The sequence below is a fragment of the Scyliorhinus canicula genome, chromosome 8, assembly GCF_902713615.1.
Source record: "Scyliorhinus canicula chromosome 8, sScyCan1.1, whole genome shotgun sequence".
In the NCBI taxonomy this organism is placed as follows: domain Eukaryota; kingdom Metazoa; phylum Chordata; class Chondrichthyes; order Carcharhiniformes; family Scyliorhinidae; genus Scyliorhinus; species Scyliorhinus canicula.
This window is the reverse complement of record NC_052153.1, coordinates 129,702,386-129,728,280: the sequence shown is the minus strand read 5'-3', so window position 1 is coordinate 129,728,280 and position 25,895 is coordinate 129,702,386. Positions and strand designations below refer to the sequence as shown.

The window sequence follows — 25,895 nt, the reverse complement described above, 5'->3', positions numbered from 1 at the left end:
CACCGGCTGGAAAATCAGGGGTAAGCCATCCTCTGGTGACCCTGGAAGCCACAACTCTATTTTACTTTGTTCAGGCAGCTAATTTGCTGCAGTTGTGGCCTCCATCCCTCTGAAACGGAATGCCCCATCTCCAAGAGCTGCTGCCCAAGCACAGGGATGACAGTCCTAGCAACACCACTGGAAACAATGAACACTGCTGGGACTGCAGCATTCCCTGGACCAGTTACCATCAAGGAGGCCTGGAGTGCAAGTGGGGCGGGAGCTCATGGGGTTCAGTCAGGCAGGCTCCTGCCAGGGAGGTGGAATTGATGACCAGGGCAGGGGACTCCTCCAGCCAGCTGCCATTTGCCACTTGTGGGGGAGGGGCAGGTCCTTCTGTGGACACAGGGTACCTGATTAGGAGGAGCGCCTGTTCCCCACTATCCTGGACGTAACAGGGTGACTTCTCCAGCTAGTGAAATGCACATTCGCTGCTGGTGGAAAGATGACCTCAAGTGACCATTTAGTGGACACTTAAGGCCTTAATTGGCCTAAGTGTGGGCAGGGGCTCCTGCCACCTACCCCACCACTGGTAAAATTTCAACAAAAGCAGGAAGGTAATGGGCATGGAAACCTTTGTTATTCCACCGCTTTTATGCCTCTCTCCATCGCCGACTCATCCCAGTCCACTCCAGGGATGGGGGGGATTACATAAAACTTTGCAAAATAATCCAAACAAAATGTCCTCTTCTGCTAAAGTGGAGTTAAATGCCAGAGTTAATTGGACCAGGCACACACACACGTAATTCAGTTGCCATTTTAAAGTTATATATTCTACCCTTATTTTTAAATTTCCATCATAAGCATTTATATTGTCTTATTGCTATTACTCTTAAGGAAAACTACTTGTGTAAATGTAATTATATTCGTCTGCCACTGGCAAGGGAAGTGAGAAAGAAGAGATCAGAGTCTGTTTTAGGGGCAGCAATGTGAAGATATGATCAAACTACTTATTAAAATTCATGATAAAATATTATGTAAATATGACTTCCGGTTGCGGCTATGTGGAGCTAAGGCGCGCGTTCGGCAGCTCCTGCCAGGAACGGACTTTTGGGCTCTTTTTAGGGCCCCCAGCGGTACTTTTTCGACGGTTCCCGACGTGGGAAGGAGTCAGCAGCATTTCCCCAGCAGTATATGGCCTGGACCAGGAGTGGGGCGAGCAAGATAGCGGTGGCAGCGCCAAAGCAAAAGCGAGGGAAGAAGCACAAGATGGCGGCCGGCGGAGACCAAGAGGCATGGAGGCAGTGGGCGCAGGAGCAGCAGGAGACTCTCCAGCGCTGCTTCCGGGAGCTCAAAGCGGAGCTGCTAGAGGCGTTGAAGGCTTCCAGCGACAAGCTGCTGGAGACTCGAGCAGCCCAGGGGGTGGCAATCCGGGAGATCCAACAGCAGGCCTCTGAAAGAGAGGATGAGGCCTCCGCCCTCGCGGTAAAGGTGGAGATGCAAGAGGCGCTCCATAACAAATGGCAGGAGCGGTTCGAGGAGATGGAGAACCGGTCGAGGCAGAAAGATTTTCGGATCCTGGGCCTTCCGGAGGGGCTGGAGGGGTCAGACATGGGGGCCTACGTGGTCGTCCTGCTGATGGGAGGTGGGTCCTTCCAGGGGCCCCTGGAGCTGGAGGGGGCCCACAGAATACTGGCAAGAAGGCCCAAGCCAAGTGAGCTGCCACGGGCGGTGCTGGTGCGGTTCCACCGGTTCGCTGACCGGGAGTGTGTGCTCAGGTGGGCCAAGAAGGAGCGGAGTAGCAGGTGGGAGAACGCGGTGGTACGGATCTACCAGGACTGGAGTGCGGAGGTGGCTAAGCGGAGGGCCGGGTACAACCGGACGAAGGCGGTGCTGCACAGAAAAGGAGTGAAGTTCGGCATGTTGCAGCCGCCGTGTTTGTGGGTCACCTACATGGACCGACACTTTTACTTTGAGTCCCCGGAGGAGGCGTGGGTCTTTGTGCAGGCCGAGAAGTTGGACTCAAACTGAGGGTTGGGTGCAGGGGTCTGTATGTAACTGTGTTATTTTCTGAGGGGGTGTTTTCTGTTTAATGCTGGTTCTGTGTCGTTTTCAGGGTGGGTGGGGCACTGTCTTTTTGTGTGGGTTCGGTGGATGGGCTCGAGGAGGGGGGTAGACTTGCAGTGTGGGGAGCTGATGGTGGGAAGGAGGGCTGGGGCCCTGCGAGAGGATTGTGCCGACAATGGGAGCTGCTTTAGAGGAGGCGGGGTCGGGCAGGTGGAAAGCGCGGGCTTTTTCCCGTGCTGAGGGTTGATGGGGGCGGGGTCGGAGCTGGGAAGCGCGGGCTTTTTTCCCACGTGGGAGGGGGAGGAGGAGAGCCTGCTGGTGGGCACTGGGGAGGAGGGGTAGCCCCATGCTGGGAGGGGTCGGAGGAGTGGCAGGAGTTGCTGGGGTCAGCAGGAGTCGGCTGGCTTACGGGAGTACTATAGAGGGAGTAACGCGGCTAGGGGTAGTCCTGGCTGGGGGGGGGGGGGGGGTACCGGGTTGCTGCTGGAATGGCCAGGGGGGGTCGAGATGGGGTTTGCCGCCGTGGGGAACGGGCCGAGCGGGGGGGCGCGGGCTGAGGCAGGGTTATGGCTAGTCGGCGGGGGAGGGGGGCAGGGAGCCCCCTGATCCGGCTGATAGCCTGGAATGTGAGGGGACTGAATGGGCCGGTCAAACGGGCCCGTGTGTTTACGCACCTGAAGGGGCTGAAGGCGGATGTGGCCATGCTTCAGGAGATGCGCCTGAAGGTGGCGGACCAGGTTAAATTGAGGAAGGGATGGGTAGGCCAAGTGTTTCGTTCAGGGCTGGATGCAAAAAATCGGGGGGTGGCGATCCTGGTGGGAAAGAGGGTGTCGTTTGAGGCGTCAAATGTGGTGGCGGACAGCGGCGGGAGGTATGTGATGGTGAGCAGCAAGCTGCAGGGGGAGCGGGTGGTGCTGGTTAACGTATTCGCCCCAAACTGGGACGATGCGGGTTTTATGCGGCACATGTTGGGCCGCATTCCAGATCTGGAGACGGGGGGGGGCCTGATAATGGGGGGGGGGGGGGGGGGACTTCAATACAGTGCTGGATCCGCCACTGGATCGATCCAGGTCCAAGACGGGTAGGAGGCCAGCGGCGGCTAAGGTATTGAGGGGGTTCATGGACCAGATTGGGGGGGGTGGATCCTTGGAGGTTTGCGAGGCCGAGGGCCAGGAAGTTTTCATACTTCTCCCATGTGCATAAGGCCTATTCCCGGATGGATTTTTTTATTATGAGCAGGGGGCTGATTTTGAGGGTGGAGGATGCTGAATATTCGGCGATAGCCATTTTGGATCATGCCCCGCACTGGGTGGATCTCCAGCTGGGGGAGGGGAGAGACCAGCGCCTGCTCTGGCGCTTGGAGGTGGGGCTGCTGGCAGATGAGGAGGTGGGCGGGCGGGTTCGAGGATGTATCAAGAGGTACCTGGAGGCCAATGACAATGGGGAGGTCTGAGTGGGGACGGTCTGGGAGGTGCTAAAGGCGGTGATTAGAGGGGAGTTGATCTCCATCCGAGCCCATAGGGAGAGGAGAGAGCAGAGGGAGAGGTTGGTGGGGGAGTTGGTGAGGGTGGATAGGAGATACGCGGAGGCTCCGGAGGAGGGATTGCTGGGGGAGCGGCGTAGTCTTCAGGCCAAGTTCGACCTGCTGACCACAGGAAAGGCGGAAGTTCAGTGGAGGAAGGCACAGGGAGCGGTGTATGAATATGGGGAGAAGGCGAGTGTGATGCTGGCGCATCAGTTCCGTAAGCGGGATGCGGCCAGGGAGATTGGTGGAGTTGAGGATAGGGGAGGGAATGTGGTGCGAAGGGGGGTAGGCATCAATGGGGTCTTCAGGGACTTTTCCGAGGAATTGTATCGGTCTGAACCCCCAGCGGAGGGGGGGAATGGGGCGCTTCTTGGACCGGTTGAGATTCCCGTGGGTGGAGGAGGGACAGGTGGAGGGACTGGGGGCGCCGGTTGAGCTGGAGGAGCTGGTCAAAGGGATAGGGAGCATGCAGTCAGGGAAGGCGCCGGGGCCGGATGGGGTTCCCGGTCGAATTCTATGAAATGTATGCAGACCTGCTGGGCCCCCAACAGTGGTTAGTACCTTCAACGAGGCAAGGGGGGAGGGGGGGGGGGGCTTTGCCCCCGACTATGTCATGGGCGCTGATTTCCTTGATCCTTAAGCGGGACAAGGACCCCCTGCAGTGTGGGTCATACAGGCCGATCTCGCTGCTAAATGTAGACGCCAAGCTGTTGGCGAAGATCTTGGCCACAAGGATAGAGGACTGTGTGCCGCAGGTCATCCACGAGGATCAGACGGGGTTCGTGAAGGGAAGGCAGCTGAACACCAACATACAGAGGCTCTTGAATGTTATAATGATGCCGGCGGTAGCGGGGGAAGCGGAGATAGTGGTGGCGCTAGACGCGGAGAAGGCCTTTGATAGGGTTAAGTGGGGGTACTTGTGGGAGGTGCTGGAAAGGTTTGGGGAGGGGTTTGTCAGCAGGGTGAGGCTGTTATGAGGTCCCGATGGCGAACGTGGCCACGAATAGGAGGAGATCGGAGTACTTCCGGTTATATCGAGGGACGAGACAGGAGTGTCCCTTGTTCCCCCTGCTCTTTGCGTTGGCAATCGAACCCCTGGCCATGGCGTTGAGGGAGTCGAGGAACTGGAGGGGACTGGTGCGGGGTGGGGAGGAGCACCGAGTGTCGCTTTATGCAGATGACTTATTGTTATATGTGGCGGACCCGGTGGGGGGAATGCCGGAGGTGATGAAGATTCTCAGGGAATTTGGGGACTTCTCAGGGTACAAGCTCAACCTGGGGAAGAGTGAGCTGTTCGTCGTGCACCCGGGGGATCAGGAGGAGGGGATTGGTAGGCTCCCACTAAAAATGGCGGAGAGGAGCTTTAGGAATCAGGGAGTCCAGGTGGCCAGGAGCTGGGGGGGCCCTACACAAACTTAACGTTACAAGGCTGGTGGAGCAAATGGAGGAGGAGTTTAAAAGATGGGACATGTTGCCGCTGTCGCTGGCGGGCAGGGTGCAGTCAGTCAAGATGACGGTGCTCCCGAGGTTTTTGTTCCTGTTCCAGTGCCTCCCCATCCTTATTCCAAAGGCCTTTTTTAGGAGGGTCAACAGGAGCATTACGGGGTTTGTGTGGGCGCATGGGACCCCGAGGGTGTGAAGGGTGTTTTTGGAGTGGGGCAGGGATAGGGGTGGGCTGGCGCTGCCCAACCTCTGTGGGTACTATTGGGCTGCCAACGCAGCGATGGTGCGTAAGTGGGTAATGGACGGGGAAGGGGCAGCATGGAAGAGGCTGGAGATGGTGTCCTTTGTGGGCACATACCTGGAGGCGCTGGTAACGGCACCGCTGCCTCTCCCTCCAACGAAATATACCACGAGCCCGGTGGTGGCGGCTACCCTCAGAATTTGGGGGCAATGGAGACGGCACAGGGGGGAGGTGGGGGTCTCGATGGGGTCCCCGATACGGGGGGAACCACCGGTTTGTTCCATGGAGAATTGATGGCGGGTTCCTGAGTTGGCACAGGGCAGGTGTTAGGAGGTTGAGGGACCTGTTTGTAGACGGGAAGTTTGCGAGCCTGGGTGAGTTAGAGGGGAAGTTCGGGCTCCCCCCCCGGGGAACATCTTTAGGTACATGCAGGTAAGGGCGTTTGCCAGACGCCAGATAGCGGAGTTCCCTCTGTTGCCCCCGTGTGGTGTCCAGGACAGGGTGCTCTCGGGGGTGTGGGTTGGAGAGGGGAGGATTTCGGACATGTACCAAGTGATGCAAGAGGTAGACGAGGCCTCGGTGGATGAGCTGAAGGGTAAATGGGAAGAGGAGGTGGGTGAGGAGATTGAGGAGGGGAAGTGGGCGGATGCTCTGGAAAGAGTAAACTCCTCTTCTTGTGTGAGGTTTAGCCTCATACAGTTCAAGGTGCTACATAGGGCTCATATGACCAGGACGAGGATGAGTAGGTTCTTTGGGGGTGAGGACAGGTGTACTAGGTGCTCGGGGAGCCCAGCGAATCATGTCCATATGTTCTGGGCATGCCCAGCGCTGGGGGAGTTTTGGAAGGGGGTAGCAAGGACAGTGTCGAGTGTGGTAAGATCCAGGGTCAATCCAGGCTGGGGACTCACAATATTTGGGGTTGCAGTGGAGCCGGGAGTGCAGGAGGTGAAAGAGGCCGGTGTTCTGGCCTTTGCGTCCCTAGTAGCCCGGCGGAGGATTTTGCTTCAATGGAAGGATGCGAGGCCCCCAAGCGTGGAGGCCTGGATCAATGATATGGCAGGGTTCATCAAATTGGAGAGGGTGAAATTTGTCCTGAGGGGATCAGTACAGGGGTTTTTCAGGCGGTGGCAGCCTTTTCTAGATTTCCTGGCAGAACGGTAGGGAAAAAGGCCAGCATCAGCAGCAGCCCGGGGGAGGGGGTCGTTTCTGTGGGTTGGGTTGATGGGACGTGTATATGTGTTCTTTGTTTATGATGGGCGCTAATCTATTTCTTTTTTGTATTTACCGTGGGGGTGGGGGGGTTTGCTCTTTTTTGTTTTCTCCGTTGTTAATATTTTGTGAAAATCTGAATAAAAATTATTAAAAAAAAATAAAATATGGCATACTCTCCCGTCCGACAAGCTTCCCGTCCAACAAGCTAGTCAGTAATTTGGTGTGAAATCAATCCGAAATTGAGGCCGCTATTCTCTGATCCCACGCCGGGTCGGAGAATCAATGGCAATCGCGCCCACGGGGTCGCCGCCGCACCGGCAGGGGGCTGTTGAAAGCGGCCACCCCAGCAATTCTCCACGTCTCGACAGGCCAAGTTCCCGCCGAGTTCGGCCAAGTCCCACCGGCGTGGGCTATGCATGGTCCTACCCGGCGGGACCTCAGAGTTCTGGTTGCGGGTCCGGTGGGGGGGTGGGGGTGGGGCATCCGACTCTAGGGCGGGCCTCCATGGTGGCCAGGCCCGCGATCAGGACCTATCGATCGGCAGGTGGGCCAATTCCATGGGGGGTCTATGTTCCTCTTTGCCGGGCCCCTGTAGGCTCCGCCATATTGCCCGGGGGCCGGCGCGGAGACGGCAATCCGTGCCGCTTTTGGCGCCGGCGTCAGAATTTGGCCGTGGGATCAGAGAATCCCGGCCAGAATGTGGAAAGGGGAATGATCAAGTCCAATGATTTATTTTCACAAACAACAGAATAAACTAGAAGATGAAACGTTCAGTAAAATTCTAGATGAATTGGAAAACAAAACGGTGAGGTAAAGGTACAAACTTGAAAATAAACGTTAACAGCAGCAGAAAAAATATGAAGGCTCTGAAAATATCCAGAGAGAGACTCTGGAAATATCAGCAGACTGAGTGTATAATGCCATTTAGCAATTAGTTTATATTGGCAAAATACATTATACTAGGAATTTATTTTGGTGGTTCTGTGATGACTTTGGCAGGCATCCTTGGGGGGGGGGGGGGGGCCTATATCTGTGGGGGGTGCCTATATCTGTGGGGGGTGCATTGTCCGTGGGGGGTGCATTGTCCTTGGGGGGAGGGGAGGGGGGGGGGGTGTCGATGGCCCTAAAGCTCACAGCTCACTTTGAGATCGGTGCACCCTTTCAAAATGGTGCATCAAAATCTGAGGAGCTGGTCTGGCTGGCGAGTATAGTTCCCCACTGCAGAAAGAAATTCTATGTGTGATTCAGCTGCCATGTTGCACCCAGCGTGGAGCTTTCCCATGAACTCTCATGGATTGTACTCCATGGAAAATATCCCCCTCAGCTCAAGGGACTGCAAGATGAAGTTAAAAGGAGAACCATTTGTCTCGTATGTCTTGAACCCTTGTGACATCTCAAAGAACTTTCTAACCAACCATTATTTTTAAAGTACAGGCACTGTTAATATGCATGCAGCAAAGTTCCAAAAAGAGCAAATGATTGATGTGACAGTCAGACTATGGGGTTTCTGCTCGCTTCTGCTATTTTTTCAGTGAAGTTTGGCCAAAATTGGTGCAAGATTTGTGGACTTTTAAACATAATTTATATCCTGCAACAACGTGAGTTTCTTATGCACTAGTTTTAAAACATGATGTGGAAACAGCTCCGTCCATATTGACTATGCCCAATCACCACTTCGAGTTTTCTGTTTGTCTATAGTAAGCTTTAAAAATTAAGCCGGTCTTTTGGATGCACGGACACTGTACATTTTAAAGATTCTAAATGTGATTTTTGTTCTAATTTTCTAAGAACCCTACTAATGGGTTTCTTCCGGGTGCTCCGGTTTCCTCCCACAAGTCCTGAAAGACGTGCTGTTAGGTAACTTGGTCATTCTGAATTCTCCCTCTGTGTACAGGTGCTGGAATGTGGTGACTAGGGGCTTTTCACAGTAACTTCTTTGCAGTGTTAATGTAAACCTACTTGTGACAAGAAAGATGATGATGATTATTATTATGATGAAGCCCAATGGCCACGATTCTCCCGAATAAAAACACTTGCAGGAAAACCAGAAGGTTTCCTGTGGGGGCTGGCAGCACCGCTGAGATGTGATTTCAATTGCACTTCGAAACTTTTTTGGAAAAGGGCTGGCCTTCAAAAGGGCAGGGCCTAAACTCACTGACAGGTCCCGCCCGCTCCTCCAAGATCAGGGTGCCATATTTAAAGGGTGCTCCAATCTCACGGTAACATTGCAGCCCTCCACAATCATGGGCAAGGCTCCCCCTCAAGTGAGTGACTCCCTGCAGTCCTTCCATTCTTAAGACCCCACCCCCTCGGCTCCCCCCCTCCATTCATCCCTGCCCCTTGGAGGTGCCAACCTGCCATCGTGGTCTCTGGGGAGGGGGCAAGGGGGTGAGTACCCTCTAGACCGACCTCCAAAGTGCAAAGGGGGATCTTTCAGAGAAGGTAGCAATCGGAGTGGGGAGGGGGGTGGCTCGGACTGGGCCGGAGGGGCTCAGGATGGGGGTCCTTCTGGAATGAGAGTCGTTGGCAGGTCTCCCACCCCTGGCCTTGAAAATCATTAAACTGTTTTTCAGCTTGTCAAATTGTAGTTAAAAGTCTTCCCTTGATGTGTTGTGGAAGCCTTTGCAGTCAGAACAAACAAACAGCCTCTTTTTTTTAAAAAGAAAACTCTGGTTGGAAAGAACACCTGCTCAAAAGAGGATGCACTTTGGAGTTAATGAATTGTGAAGTGCTATAAAAACAAACAAAGCCTCCTCTCCTTTGAAATAGCTTGGACCTGTCAACCAAGAGGTTTGCAAAAGGTAATGAACCGTAAAATTGAATAGAAACAATGCTGTTCAATGCTTCTGGGCTTTGCAGCATGCGCAGCGGTTGGAAAACATTAACGACCATGAAATTGACTGTGAAAAAAGTACTTCAAATGGTTTCTACACATCAAAGTAAGATTTACACCTTCATCTCACAGATCATTGAACCTTGATATGCTGGGAGAGACTTCAAAGAGACATCACCCCCTTGCCTTCCACTCATTCCACGTTGCCAGGACCCTGCTTGTCAGGAGCTGCACTAAATCATGCACCCAGGACACCGGGCTGGCGGGGGGGAAGATCCCAGAAGGCTGGTGAACTGTGCTCCCTGCCCAATAATTACATTCAAATTAATGCAAAATTATGAGTTGGCATGTTCTCGCCTGGAATGAACCTGATCGGAGCCGAAGGAGCAGGAGGAGGTCTCTCAACAGGTTTGACTCCCGGCGAGATTCCCATTTTAGCCTTGTGCCCGATTCAATGGACAATCACCATTTTGGCCTCGGACTAGCGGCCTCAGAGAATCGGCCCATAACTAGAAAACAATTCTTGTATTTTTTTGGCTTGGTTTAAGCTATTTCAAGCGATCTTCTTCAAATTAGCACTTTTAAATTTATGAAGAAAAATGTTTTTGAAGAAAAGTTTGTAATTAAAAAAAATACTAGTTAAAATGCTGTTTCTTGGGCTGATTCTGCATTTGGCAACATGCAAGTAAGTTAGAACAGAGAACATAGAACGATACAGCGCAGTACAGGCCCTTCGGCCCTCGATGTTGCACCGACATGGAAAAAAACTAAAGGCCATCTAACCTACACTATGCCCTTATCATCCATATGCTTATCCAATAAACTTTTAAATGCCCTCAATGTTGGCGAGTTCACTACTGTTGCAGGTAGGGCATTCCACGGCCTCACCACTCTTTGCGTAAAAAAAACCCACCTCTGACCTCTGTCCTATATCTATTACCCCTCAATTTAAGGCTATGTCCCCTCGTGCTAGCCACCCCCATCCGCGGGAGAAGGCTCTCGCTGTCCACCCTATCTAACCCTCTGATCATTTTGTATGCCTCTATTAAGTCACCTCTTAACCTTCTTCTCTCTAACGAAAACAACCTCAAGTCCATCAGCCTTTCCTCATAAGATTTTCCCTCCATACCAGGCAATATCCTGGTAAATCTCCTCTGCACCCGTTCCAAAGCTTTCACGTCCTTCCTATAATGAGGTGACCAGAACTGTGCGCAATACTCCAAATGCGGCCGTACTAGAGTTTTGTACAACTGCAACATGACCTCATGGCTCCGGAACTCAATCCCTCTACCAATAAAGGCCAACACACCATAGGCCTTCTTCACAACCCTATCAACCTGGGTGGCAACTTTCAGGGATCTATGTACATGGACACCGAGATCCCTCTGCTCATCCACACTACCAAGAATTTTACCATTAGCCAAATATTCCGCATTCCTGTTATTCTTTCCAAAGTGAATCACCTCACACTTCTCCACATTAAACTCCATTTGCCACCTCTCAGCCCAGCTCTGCAGCTTATCTATGTCCCTCTGTAACCTGCAACATCCTTCCGCACTGTCTACAACTCCACCGACTTTAGTGTCATCTGCAAATTTACTCACCCATCCTTCTGCGCCCTCCTCTAGGTCATTTATAAAAATGACAAACAGCAACGGCCCCAGAACCGATCCTTGTGGTACGCCACTCGTAACTGAACTCCATTCTGAACATTTCCCATCAACTACCACTCTCTGTCTTCTTTCAACTAGCCAATTTCTGATCCACATCTCTAAATCACCCTCAATCCCCAGCCTCCGTATTTTCTGCAATAGCCGACCGTGGGGAACCTTATCAAATGCTTTACTGAAATCCATATACACCACATCAACTGCTCTACCCTCGTCTACCTGTTCAGTCACCTTCTCAAAGAACTCGATAAGGTTTGTGAGGCATGACCTACCCTTCACAAAACCATGCTGACTATCCCTAATCATATTATTCCTATCTAGATGATTATAAATCGTATCTTTTATCATCCTCTCCAAGACCTTACCCACCACAGACGTTAGGCTCACCGGCCTATAGTTACCGGGGTTATCTCTACTCCCCTTCTTGAACAAAGGGACCACATTTGCTATCCACCAGTCCTCTGGCACTATTCCTGTAGCCAATGATGACCTAAAAATCAAAGCCAAAGGCTCAGCAATCTCTTCCCTGGCTTCCCAGAGAATCCTAGGATAAATCCCATCCGGCCCCGGGGACTTATCTATTTTCACCTTGTCCAGAATTGCCAACACTTCTTCCCTACGCACCTCAATGCCATCTATTCTAATAGCCTGGGTCTCAGCATTCCCCTCCACAATATTATCTTTTTCTTGAGTGAATACTGACGAAAAGTATTCATTTAGTATCTCGCTTATCTCCTCAGCCTCCACACACAACTTCCCACCACTGTCCTTGACTGGTCCTACACTTACCCTAGTCATTCTATTATTCCTGACATACCTATAGAAAGCTTTTGGGTTTTCCTTGATCCTACCTGCCAAAGACTTCTCATGTCCCCTCCTTGCTCGTCTCAGCTCTCTCTTTAGATCCTTCCTCACTTCCTTGTTACTATCAAGCGCCCCAACTGAAACTTCATGCCTCATCTTCACATAGGCCTCCTTCTTCCTCTTAACAAGAGATTCCACTTCTTTGGTAAACCACGGTTCCCTCGCTCGACCCCTTCCTCCCTGCATGACTGGTACGTACTTATCAAGAACATGCAATAGCTGTTCCTTGAACAAGCTCCACATATCCAGTGTGCCCAACCCTTGCAGCCTACTTCTCCAACCAACACCTCCTAAGTCATGTCTAATGGCATCATAATTGCCCTTCCCCCAGCTATAACTCTTGCCCTGCGGGGTATACTTATCCCTTTCCATCACTAACGTAAAGGTCACCGAATTGTGGTCACTGTTTCCAAAGTGCTCACCTACCTCCAGATCTAACACCAGGCCTGGTTCATTACCCAAAACCAAATCCAATGTGGCCTCGCCTCTTGTTGGCCTGTCAACATATTGTGTCAGGAAACCCTCCTGCACACATTGTACAAAGAACGACCCATCTAATGTACTCGAACTATATCTTTTCCAGTCAATATTTGGAAAGTTAAAGTCTCCCATAACAACTACCCTGTTACTTTCGCTCTTTTCCAGAATCATCTTCGCCATCCTTTCCTCTACATCCCTAGAACTATTAGGTGGCCTATAGAAAACTCCCAACAGGGTGACCTCTCCTTTCCTGTTTCTAACCTCAGCCCATACTACCTCAGAAGAAGAGTCCCCATCTAGCATCCTTTCCGCCACCGTAATACTGTCCTTGACTAGCAGCGCCACACCTCCCCCTCTTTTGCCCCCTTCTCTGAGCTTACTAAAACACCTAAACCCCGGAACCTGCAACAACCATTCTTGTCCCTGCTCTATCCATGTCTCTGAAATGGCCACAACGTCGAAGTCCCAGGTACCAACCCATGCTGCCAGTTCCCCTACCTTATTTCGTATATTCCTGGCATTGAAGTAGACACACTTCAAACCACCTACCTGAACACTGGCACCCTCCTGCGAAGTCAAATCTGTGCTCCTGACCTTTATACTCTCAATCTCCCGTACCCAAAAACTACAATCCAGGTTCCCATGCCCCTGCTGAATTAGTTTAAACCCCCCCAAAGAGCACTAACAATTCTCTCCCCCCAGGAGAGAAGTTAGTGGGGAAGCATTTTTCAAAATTGGTGTAATTTAGACCAGTGTTCTTCAAACTTTTTTTCCGGGGACCCATTTTTACCAACCGGCCGACCTGCGCGACCCACCGTTTCCTCTTACCTTGTTTGCTGCTGATTAAAATGGCGGAAATGGTTTTGGGTCCCTTTGGCCCTCTCACACGCTCCTCCAATGGAACCTGTTGGATGAAGGCGAAGTCTCCATCTGTCCAAAGTTCTGAATTTTCTTCCTGTAATATTTTATCAAATTAGCCCCCCCCCCCCCCGAACTTGTAAACAATAAATAAAATGAATGAAAAAAATGACTAAAACCCCCCCCCCGAACTTGTAAAATTAATAAAATAAATGAAAAAAATGAGTAAAAGCCCCCCGAACTTGTAAAAAAAAAATGAATAAAATAAATGAAAAAAATGATTAAACCCCCCGAACTTGTAAAACAAATGCAATGAATAAAATAAATGAAAAAATTAAAATTAATAAAAACCACTACAGAACTTGTAAAACAAAAAGCTACAACCATTAAATAAAAATAGTGGCCGCATTGTGCATGCGTGTCGATCATCGTGCGTGCATGCGCAATGCAGCCAAATTTTTTTTTTTGATATGGTCACGGCCGCTTGCGTTATGAAAAGCTGGCTGCAGCGCGGGGATTTGTGCGATCGGGAGCACCGCGGAAAACAGCTCCGCGACCCACCCGACACCCGCCCGCGGCCCACCCGCGCGTCGCGCCCCCGGCTTTGAAGAACACTGATTTAGACCATGACACCATAAGACATAGGGCAATCAAGTCCATTCAATGAGATCATGGCTGATCTGATATTATGGGGCCTCACGGTAGCATGGTGGTTAGCATCAATGCTTCACAGCTCCAGGGTCCCAGGTTCGATTCCCGGCTGGGTCACTGTCTGTGTGGAGTCTGCACGTCCTCCCCGTGTGTGCGTGGGTTTCCTCCGGGTGCTCCGGTTTCCTCCCACAGTCCAAAGATGTGCGGGTTAGGTGGATTGGCCATGCTAAATTGCCCGTAGTGTAAGGTTAATGGGGGGATTGTTGGGTTACGGGTATACGGGTTACGTGGGTTTAAGTAGGGTGATCATTGCTCGGCACAACATCGAGGGCCGAAGGGCCTGTTCTGTGCTGTAATGTTCTATCCTCAACTCCACTTTTCCTCCATATCCCAATAACCCTTAATTCCCTGACTGATTAAAAATGTGTGTCTCAGTCTTGTAAGAAGTCTTACAACACCAGGTTAAAGTCCAACAGGTTTTTTTCAAATCACTAGCTTTCGGGGCACTGCTCCTTCCTCAGGTGAATCCTGAAAGCTAGTGATTTGAAACAAACCTGTTGGACTTTAACCTGGTGTTGTAAGACTTCTTACTGTGCCCACCCCAGTCCAATGCCGGCATCTCCACATCACCTCTCAGCCTTGAGCATGCTTAACAAGCCAACCCATACAGCTCTCTGCGGTAAAGAATTCCACAGATTTATTACCTTCAGAGAAGAAATTCCTCTTTGTCTCTGCCTTAAATGGGTGACCCCTTACTCTTTGATTCTGCTCTGGTCCTAGACTCTCCCACAGGAGGAAAGATTCTCTCAGCATCTATCCTGTTAAGCCCTCTGTGAATCCGGTACGTCTCAATAAGGTCACCTCTCATTCTTCTAAACTCTAATGAGTACAGGCCCAATCTACTCAACCTCTCCTCATGAGAAAATCCCTCGATACCCAGGATCAACCTCGTGAACTTTCTCTGGACTGCCTCCAATGCCAGTATATCTTTCCTTGGATAAGGGGACCAAAACTGTTCCCAGTATTCTGGGTATGGTTGAACTAGTGCCTTGTACAGTTTAAACAGTACTTCCCTATTTTTCTAATCCATTCTCTTTGGGGGAAAAAACGGCCAACATTCTATTTTCCCCAATTACCTACTGAACTTGCATGCTAGCTTTTTACACCTGATTTGCCAAATGTACCCAAAATAGAAACTCTATTCCTTTGTTTTTGCTGGGGCTGATTGACAGCTGATAGCCGGGCTACCCTGCTCTTCTCGAAATAATATCTCATATATCCACCAGAGCAGGAAGACATGGTCTTGGTTTAATGTTTTATCTGAAAAGCAACACCTCTGATAATACAGCACTATCCGGGGCCAAATAATTGTGAAAGGTGGCTAAAAGCATAAAGGGAAAAATAACTGGGTGGATGTGAGTTTGTGTTCAGTCTATCATCAAATCTAAATAGTATTTTAGATGTGGGTGAGCAGTTCCTTTGCATTGATCATGCGGAAATTAGGTTTAACACTATATGGGAGGCTAAGAGCAAAAACAAGATAGTCTATCGAGATGAACTGACTTTGGGACTGAGATGAGGTCCATGGAGGATTTAAAAGGAAGAATGAAGAGATTAAATAACAATTTTTAGAATTCAAATTCTATCTTAAGACATGCAAGGATGAAATAGATCATCACAAGGCCAAAGCAGGAGAGTAGAACAACATTGGCCATAAATCAGAAAGGCAAAATAGCGAACTGAAGAGGACAGATATAATAATAATAATAATAATAATAATTATGATTATGAAGCTATTGTAAACAACCCCTAGTCGCCACATTCCGGAAGCGCCTGTTTGGGTAAGCTGGTATGGGAATTGAACCCATGCTGCTGGCCTTGTTCTGCATCACAAACCACCTGTCTGCCTACTGAGCTAAAACATATATAAAAGCTGTAAGGAGATTGGGAGTCATCGATACGTCAGTTAGGGATAACTAAAATCAGTATAACAGAGTAAAGGAAGAAAGAAAGCTCTAATGTATAGAGGAAGAGGAATCCAAATAAATATTTTAGCTATTTTAAAGGGTGACAAAAGGACTTAAGTTTGGATTGGCAAAGCTCATGTGTAAATTGTTAACTACATTCCTTGTTTGTAAAATAACCAATTTCATGTCTAAGTAAAAAGAATGCCGACCAAAGATGCATGGAAGCTGTCAGCATTCAACAATAAGACATTGTTCTATGTATTCCCTTTAATGTAATAATACATCCCAATGCGCATCATCGGGTCATTGTAAATAAAGGCCGCGATTCTCCTCCAATTTCTAAGTTCATTTGTGACAGCTTTTTCAGAGAGTTTCCCGTCGGCTCAGAGTCGTAGGAGATTACAGAGATAGGCAGGAATCAGGCCAAGGGGAGATGTGAAAACAAAAATGAAGGGTGCGATTCTCTGGAAAGATTTCTAAGTGCTGTCACAAATAGGAATTACCGTGAGCTTCCTGGCGCTCGGCCCAGTGAGGCCGGCAATACAATTCAACATTAATTGGTCCACTTAACAAGACCCCACGGCGTCTCGCCGCAAATGAAGGCTCACCAGTTGATATGCTGACACCACGCTTGCCAGCCCCCCACTAACGAGGTCTAGCAGCACTTAAGCTGCAATAGCTCAGACAACCCCAACCACCTCTCATCAATGGCACCAAGGAGAGCAGCCCCAAGGTTCGGGGACACAGACCTGGGGAGGACCCCCACCCTGCACGCGAGCCCTGTCCGCCCCCACGGGAGCATCCCAACATTAAGCTATCCTCTAAATGTTACACAATGGCAGTTTCTGAGCTGGTGTCTGTGAATGTGAGATCATGTGGCATCAGATCGGAGAATCCCCCGGGCAGCGCGAATCCCGCCCCGACGCCAGCTGCCGTATTCTCCGGCAACGTTTTTCGGGCGGTGGCGGAATTCGCGCCGATTGGGGGCCATTGGCAGCGCCCCCCCCCCCCCCCCCCCCCCCCCCCGGCGATTCTCCGGGCCCAGATGGGCTGAGTGGCCGTCCATATTTTTGGCCAGTCCCGCCGGCGTGAATCACTCAGCTGGCGTACTGGCAGGACCTGGCAGGTAAGCCGGCGGGGGCAGTCGTCGAGGGGACGCGGGGGGGATCCAACCCCTGGACGGGGGGGGGGGGGCCCACAGTGGCCTGGCTCGCGTTCGGGGCCCACCGATCTGTGGGCGGGCTTGTTCCGTGGGGGCACTTCTTTCTTCTTCTTTCTTCTGTGCCGGTCCCTGCAGGGCTTCGTCATGGCCGGCGAGGAGAAGAGAACCCCCCGCGCATGCGGCAAAATATGCCGGCCAGTCGGTGCATGCTCAGAACCACGCCGGCGGCTCCGCACATGTGCGAGATCATGCCGGCCCTTCGGTGCATGCGCGAACTTGTGCCGTCCCTTCGCCGCCAGCTGGTGCGGCGCTAACCCCACCAGCGTCCACCAGCTGTTGCCACAGGAGTGGTTGGTGCCGGTTCTCCCGCCGGTGTGGGGACTTAGTCCCCAGAAGGGAGAATCCCGTCCATGGTGTTTCCTCATCATCACTGTGTGGTGGTATGATTTGCATAGCTGTCTGCCATTGGTGCAGAACACCGGCTTACCATTGGACCTGGTCGGTCATGTGCCTCTGCGACCGATTGGTTGAGACCAGTCATGTGACGGCTCTCCGATTGGTCGAGCGGCTGAGTTAACCACGCCTCCATACCGAGGTATAAATAGTCAGAACGCCCGGCGGTTGTCCATTTACTGTAGTCGACCGCAGGGCTAACTTCTAGCTTATTAAAGCCTAACTTTTGTACAGCAACTCGTCTCGTGTTCGATTGATGGTTCATCAATTTAATAAGCTAGCTTTTTGAAGATGGAGCTCCGGATCAAGCCCGAATGCCTCCGCATCAGCCAGCAAACTCAGAACACTTCAGAAATGTTTCAACATTGGCTGGCATGTCTCGAAGGATACCTGGCATCTGCAAACAGCCGCCCCACCATGGCACAGAAGCTTCACATCCTCCACTCCAGCATGGGCACGGCAGCCTACGCGATGATCAGGGAAGAGAAAGATTACGACGTGGCCATGCTAAAGCAGAATGGACAGTTTCTTAAACCAGTCAACAGAGTATTCGCCCGACATCTGCTGGCCACCAGACAACAGCTCCCCGGTGAGTCATTAGACTAATTTTACCAGGCCCTCGCTGTCCTGGGGAGGAATTGCTCCTGCCTCGCAGTTTCAGCTACGGAGCACATGGAACTTCTGATTAAAGACGCTTACGTGGCTGGGATGCAGTCTGCCGCTATCCGCCAGCGGATGCTGGAGAAAGACGACCTCAGCTTAACTGAGGCACGGACTCTCTCCACCTCCCTGGAGGTCGCCGATTTAAACGCCCGCGCCTATGTCCCCAGCCGCGCTGCACCACCCTGGGCCTCCTGGCACGCTTCCCCACCGCCATCCGCCGCTCCCGACCTCCCTCAGGCCTGCGCCGCGGGACGCCCCGACAAGTCCGCGGGGCCCTGCTGCTATTTCTGTGGGTTCGCTAAACACCCTCGCCCGTGCTGCCCAGCCCGCTCCGCCCTCTAAGAGCTGCGGGAAGATGGGCCACTTCTCCTCCGACTGCCAGGCCAAATCGGTCGCTGCTGTACCGCGCAGCGACCGGGGATCCCCCCCTCCGGGCCCTTGCTGGCCCCTCCAGTACGCCGCGCCGATCTCTCGCCCCTGCGCCCGGCCTGCGTGCCCCCCCCTCTCCTCCGGGCCCCTCCAGCGCACCGCGCAACACTCTCCTCGCCGCCCCGGGCCCCTGCGCCTGGCCTGCGCGCCTCTCTGCCCCCGCTCCCAGCCGCTCCGGTCGGCCCGCCGGCACCGCTAACTCTGCCCTCTCAACTATGAGCGCCCCGCGGGCGCCGCCATCTTGGGGCGCCGACTCCACGTGCGGGTCCTGGCCGCCGCCATCTTGGGGCCCCGACTCCACGTGCGGGTCCTGGGCGCCGCCATCTTGGGGCGCCGACTCCACATGCCAGTCCTGGCCGCCGCCATCTTGGGGCGCCGACTCCACGTGCGGGTCCTGGCCGCCGCCATCTTGGGGCCCCGACTCCACGTGTGGGTCCTGGGCGCCGCCATCTTTGGATCCCGACTCCACGTGCGGATCCTGGGCACCACCTTCCGGGACTGGCACGCAAGGTTCTTCCAGCACCTACTCGGCCAACGACAACAACTATGGATCTTCTCCACGGCTCGCGGCCATTCAGCTCGACCAGTCATGTTCACGCACGCTCGCCAAAACGACAACGCTGATCCACCTCAACGGCCACGAGACGGGCTGCCTGCTGGACTCCGGGAGCACGGAAAGCTTCGTTCACCCTACCACGGTAAGACGCTGCGCGCTCCCTGTACATCCTGTAAAACACAAAATCGGGTTAGCCTTAGGTTCGCACTCCGTCCGCATCACCGGCTGCTGCATCGCAGACCTCACGGTCCAAGGGAAGGTTTTTAAAAATTACAAACTCCTTGTCCTCCCTGACCTTTGCGCACCGGCACTCCTAGGACTGGACTTCCAGTGTAACCTGCAGAGCTTGACCTTCCAATTCGGCGGCCCTATACCCCCCTCACTGTCTGCAGCCTCGCATCCCTCAAAGTGGACCCCCCTTCCTTGTTTTCTAATCTCACCCCCGATTGCAAACCCGTCGCGACACGGAGCAGACGGTACAACGCCCAGGACCAGTCCTTCATCAGGTCCTAGGTACAGAGGTTGCTGAAGGAAGGGGTCATCGAGGGCAGCAACAGTCCCTGGCGAGCCCAAGTGCTGGTGGTCCGGACTGGGGAGAAAAACCGGATGGTCATCGACTATAGCCAGACCATCAACCGGTTTACGCAACTGGACGCGTATCCTCTCCCCCGTATTTCCGCCATGGTAAACGATATTGCGAAATACAAAGTCTTCTCCACTGTGGACCTTAAGTCCGCTTACCACCAGCTCCCCCTCCGCGCGAGTGATCGCAAATACGCCGCATTTGAGGCAGATGGGCGCCTCTACCACTTCCTTAGGGTTCCATTTGGTGTCACAAATGGGGTCTCGGTCTTCCAACGGGAGATGGACCGAATGGTCGACAAATACGGATTACAGGCTACCTTCCCGTATCTTGATAATGTCACCATCTGCGGCCACGATCAGCAGGACCATGACGCCAACCTCCAGAAATTCCACCAAACCGCAAAACTCCTTAACCTCACATACAATAAGGATAAGTGCGTGTTTAGCACCGACCGTTTAGCCATCCTCGGCTACTTAGTGTGTAACGGAGTGATAGGCCCTGACCCCAAATGCATGCGTCCCCTGATGGAACTCCCTCTCCCCAATACCCTCAAATCCCTTAAACGCTGCCTGGGTTTCTTCGCTTACTACGCCCAATGGGTTCCCAATTACGCTGACGAGGCCCGTCCCCTCATTCAAACCACGACCTTCCCGCCGTCGACAGAGGCCTGCCAGGCCTTTACCCGCATCAAAGCGGACATCGCAAAGGCCACGATGCGTGCCATCGACGAGTCCCTCCCCTTCCAGGTCGAGAGCGACGCATCAGAAGTAGCTCTGGCGGCCACCCTGAACCAAGCGGGCAGACCCGTGGCCTTCTTCTCCAGAACCCTCCAGGCTTCCGAACTCCACCACCCTTCTGTGGAAAAGGAAACCCAGGCCATAGTCGAAGCGGTGCGACATTGGAGGCACTATTTGGCCGGCAGGAGGTTTACCCTCCTCACAGACCAACGGTCAGTAGCCTTCATGTTTGATAATGCACAAAGGGGCAAGATTAAGAATGACAAAATCTTACGGTGGCAGATCGAGTTGTCCACGTACAACTATGAGATCTTGTATCGTCCTGGGAAGCTCAATGAGCCTCCTGATGCCCTGTTCCGCGGTACCTGCGCCAGCGCGCAGATAGACCGCCTCCGCTCCCTCCACGCGGACCTCTGCCATCCAGGGGTGACCCATCTCTACCATTTCATTTAAGGCCCGCAACCTGCCTTTCTCCATCGCGGAAGTCAGGACAGTAACCCGTGACTGCCACATCTGCGCAGAGTGCAAACCGCACTTCTACCGCCCCGAGCGCGCACATCTGATCAAAGCATCCCGCCCCTTCGAACGTCTCAGCATTGACTTCAAGGGGCCCCTTCCCTCTAACAACCGCGACATTTACTTCCTGGCGGTAATCGACGAATACTCCCGCTTCCCCTTCGCCATTCCCTGCCCGACATGACCACGTCGACCGTCATTAAGGCCCTCCTCTCCATCTTCTCCCTGTTCGGCTACCCCGCGTACATACACAGCGTTCGGGGGTCCTCATTTATGAGCGACGAGCTGCGTCAATTCTTGCTCAACAGGGGCATTGCCTCTAGCAGGACGACCAGCTATAACCCCCGGGGTAACGGACAGGTCGAGCGGGAGAATGGTACCATCTGGAAGACCATACTACTGGCCCTCCGGTCCAGAGATCTCCCTATTTCCCGATGGCAAGAGGTTATCCCCGATGCCCTACATTCTATCCGCTCCCTCCTCTGTACCGCAACAAATCAGACACCTCATGAACGTCTTCTTGTTTTCCCCAGGAAGTCGTCCTCCGGATCCCCTCTCCCGACGTGGCTGGCCGCCCCCGGACCCATCTTGCTCCGGAAGCATGTGCGGGTGCACAAGTCCGACCCGTTGGTGGAACAAGTCCAGTTACTCCACGCTAACCCGCAGTATGCGTATGTGGAGTACCCCGACGGTCGGCAGGACACGGTCTCCCTCCGGGACCTGGCACCCGCTGGCATGTGGCCTTCCCCCCCACCCTTTCACCACAGACCCCCCCCCCCCTGTTTTTTTTCCCCCCAGCGCCCCACGCTGGCCACCCCTTCCCCATCCATGGCGTCTCCACAGCCAGCTCGGGTGACGGAGATGGTTCAAGGACCATTGCTCCCGGACTCCAGGACGTCAGCGGAACCACCACTCCCTTCTGTGGCTGCTACTCATACCACCAGTTTTCCCCCCATCCCCCGCCTCTCGTTGATACACCCCCCCGGCTTCTTTCTCCGCAAGGGGTGAATGTGGTGGTATGATTTGCATAGCTGTCTGCCATTGGTGCAGAACACTGGCTTACCATTGGCCCTGGTCGGTCATGTGCCTCTCGACCGATTGGTTGAGACCAGTCATGTGACGGCTCTCTGATTGGTCGAGAGGCTGAGTTAACCACGCCTCCATACCGAGGTATAAATAGTCAGAACGCCCGGCGGTCGTCCATTTACTGTAGTCGACCGCAGGGCTAACTTCTAGCTTATTAAAGCCTAACTTTTGTACCGCAACTCGTCTCGCGTTCGATTGATGGTTCATCAATCTGTATGGTCAGTTTATAGTTTGTGGGTTTGAGCGAGGCAATAAACACCAGGAGCTGGATTCTACACCCCCACCCCCGCGGCAAAATCGCGTTTGGCGACAGCCGGACAATCCCTTTCAATGCCGAAATTGGGAGCGTTTTCGGTTTCTCCGCCCCCTGAAAAGCAGTACGCCGCGCCACATATCCATGACCACACGCCATTGCCTGAGGCCCGCCTCGCGATGCTCCGTCTCCGACCGGCTGTGTTTCCGACGGTGTGGGTTACGTGTGCTCACACCGTTCGGGAACTTTGTGTGCGGCTGCGGACTCAGTCCGGCGCCGCCACAGTCGAGGAAGGCCTTTCCGTGGGCAGGGGAGGTTTCATTCGGGGCTGGGGGCACTGTGGGCGGGTGGTTCGGGGCGCGTCACCGGCCGAAGGCAGTACAAATTTTGCGGTCCAGGTCCGCGGGCTGAGTCCACCATGAATCACTCCGCGGCTGCTGCAGGCTGCCATCATGCGCATGTGCGGCCACAGAACTGGAAATGCTCAGGGCCATATCAGCAGCTAGAGCTGTGAGCTCTACCCTGCCTCCCTGCTAGCCCCCAACAAAATGGGGAATCGGTGGCCGCTTTGCGCCAGTTTTCCTGCCGTAAAAGACCAATGTTTTCACGCCGGCATGGCGACTTAGGCTCCCAAATGGAGAATCCAGTCCCAGGATTGTGATATGGAGGTGGATTCTCCATTGCCGAATGCCAGTATCAGGATTCCTGATCCAGTGAATGGAGCATCCCCTGAAAAACTGGATTAGCGCCAGGCGCTAAACCCATTGAGGTGCTTCAAACCCCTACTGACGGTGGTACAGAGGTTTCCGCGAGTGTGATTTGGTGCAAGTATTTAAAAGTGGGGCCCAGGTGACATGGCTGTTGAAGAGGAGCAAGGAGGTACGCAAATCATTTAAACGTTTTGGGCTTGCTGGGGGGTAAGTCTGGACCTCTGAGTAGCGGAAAATGATGGTGCTAACTATCCCCTACACCTGAAGGCAAATGGACTCCTCCAGCTGTACTTGCAAGTGCCGAAAGTTGCTTACACCCCCTCCAGTAAATTGTGGCTGTACTTCTGCATCTGCACCAATGATGGGATCATTTTTCCAGAAACGCTACATCTATTGGGGTGACAACTGTTCCCTAGGATCAGGCAGCCCTCTCTGACCATTTTTGCCCTCGGGTGGCCCTGCCTCCACCTGATGTGATGCAGCTGGTCTGTGATACTCACTAGAGAGTGACCCAGGAGCCTGATCACTAACATTGCCCACCGAGGTGATGGTCTCTCTGTGATGGTGGATGGTGCAGGTGAAAGCAATTGCTGAGATGTCAATATCTTCCCCAGAGTGGTGCTCTTAGGGGTTCTGAGGGTCTGGATAGAGGCAGGGACACCAGATGACCTTGCCTCGTGTGATGGGGAAGGACTGGTCTGTGGGAGAGGGGAAACTCACTTGCTATAGGGACATCTGCGTTGCATTGGACTCTCTTGTTTGTGCATGTTGAACTCCATTCCTGCCACTTCCCTTTCCTCGGCCTCCCCCGTGAGTTGCAGGGCCCATTCCTCAGAGGGGCTGTGAACCTGAATATCTGAGATGCCCCCTCCTGTCGTCTGGTGCTCCCGGTGATCATGGCCTGCCTTATCCTTGGGGACACAAAGGACATGGTGAGACGTGGGTTTTATCCGGGGATTTGCAGCTGGTGGCATGTGTGTGCAAGGCTCATGGCCAAAGAGGCCAATACATGTGGTAGGGTTTTGTGGAGGGTGGGTTGTAATGGAGATGCCGGCAGGTGGGGTGCTGTTGGTCTCTAGGGGATTGGGAAGATGTGAGCTGTGAAGGACCGGAGTGATGCCAGGGGCACAAAGGTGGTTACTCACCGGAGCTGCTCGAAGGAGATCGCTCATCTTCCTACAGCATTGCGTGGCGGTCTTCTTGGTAAGGCTGGCAGCACTCTCAGCTTCTGTCACCTCATCCCAGGCCACATTCAAGATTGTGGGCTTGAGTCTCCACCCCCACGTTGGGGAAGATGATGTCCCTCCTCAATGGCGTCCACCGTTTCCTCAATGTCAGCATTCCGGAACCTTGGTTCTGGACTTTTAGCTGCCAGTTTCTTGACTGGAATGACAGATTGTGCTGAATGGAGCGTATAAAGGTTGCTACAGCTTTTCAGGCTCTGAATGTGATTCCCGATCCCAGTGAATCAGACACCTGCGAGGTTGGTTCTCAGGCAGGCTGCACCTGGGCTGCGTGCTGGCCCACTTGCATGACATGAATTTCTCCTGGCAGACCTTCTTGCGACAGCATGGGTTTATCACGATTCTCCTCTGGTAGCAGCACTTGGTCTCCGGGATGGAGAATCCAAACTATGGTTTAAGAGAATACAGAACCTGAGTGCAACAGGGGAGGGGAAACTGGGGGATGTTGCAAATAGCTGTACCAACCTGAATAGAGTCCAATGCATAAAAGGTCATGGCCATGGTCCACTTCAAAGCCACTTGGAATCCCATTGTCACCCTGCTTTTTGGCTCACTTGGCTAGATAGCTGGTTTGTGATGCAGAGCAAGGCGAGCAGTGTGGGTTCAATTCACGTATCGGCTGAGGTTATTCATGAAGGGCCCCACCTTCTCAACCTTGCCCCTCGCTTGAAGTGTGGTGATCCTCAGGTTAAATCACCACCAGTCAGCTCTCTCTCCCTCAAAGGGGAAAGCAACCATGGTCATCTGGGACTATGTCGACTTTACCTTACCTGCTTTGAGGCTGCAGTTGTGGCTGCAGCATGTGGTAGATTTCAGCAAAGACGTCCTTGCTAAAGTACAGACATTATTTCTCGTTGAGGTTTAGGTCATAGAATTGCTCCCCGAATATCGATGGTGCACATGTCCTCTTGCTGAGAGTCTTTCTCCACCACCTCCTCTTTCTAGCAGCTCACTGGATGGTGTGTTGCATCTGTTCATTCTTCACGTCATGTTATATTCCAAGTGGGACATCCAATGCACTGCCAAAATCTCAGAACAATTGGCTTGTGAAGTCAGAACAAAGTCCTTGAGGGCATGTCACACCACACCCCATAAACACCAAAAACAATCCGAGGAACAGCCAATAGAAATCAATCAGTAACTAATCTGCAAAATGTTGACCCCTGTAAATAGCACTAGTGAAGTGCTGATTCTTCCTTCTGTTGAGCACATGTTCAGCTGCGTGAGGTTAAGAGGTACAGTTGGCTGGAGCATTGAGCTCCAAAATGGCAGCTTAGCATCAAATCTATGTTACAAGCTCATTGACGTTATGTGGCATGAATCAGCGACCGCATTGCGCCCAGTGCGGCTCAGAGCGCATCAGGTGAATAGTGGGAGAGGACAAAATCTATATTTGCGCTGGGCACGAACCATTTTGCGAATCACCCGGCCCACTCCTGATGGCTCACACCAAAAATGACGAGAATATCATTAATCATCATTTTGCATTCATTTCAATCTCATTAACGAGATTGAAGTCGAATGCAGCGGCCTCCCAGGAATTAGCCAACTCCCCAGCAGGAAGTCACGCAGGCATTGTTTAGTACTCCTTTTCAAAAACATGAACCTGGTGCAATGGCTACAGAGGGGAAATGAGGAGGTGAGTAGCCATTTTAATTTTCCGGCATGCAACTCCAGGGCACCGGAGCTACTGCCCCAGTGCTTGGAGAG

The 25,895-nt window shown here is 52.7% G+C and overlaps 1 protein-coding gene across 3 annotated transcripts in view; it reads left to right on the top strand.

Moving 5' to 3' along the window:
• rhobtb3 (Rho related BTB domain containing 3) overlaps positions 1-25,895 on the top strand; it is a 202,017-nt gene that overhangs the window by 34,925 nt on the left and 141,197 nt on the right. The gene's annotated exons all lie outside the window — the stretch shown is intronic.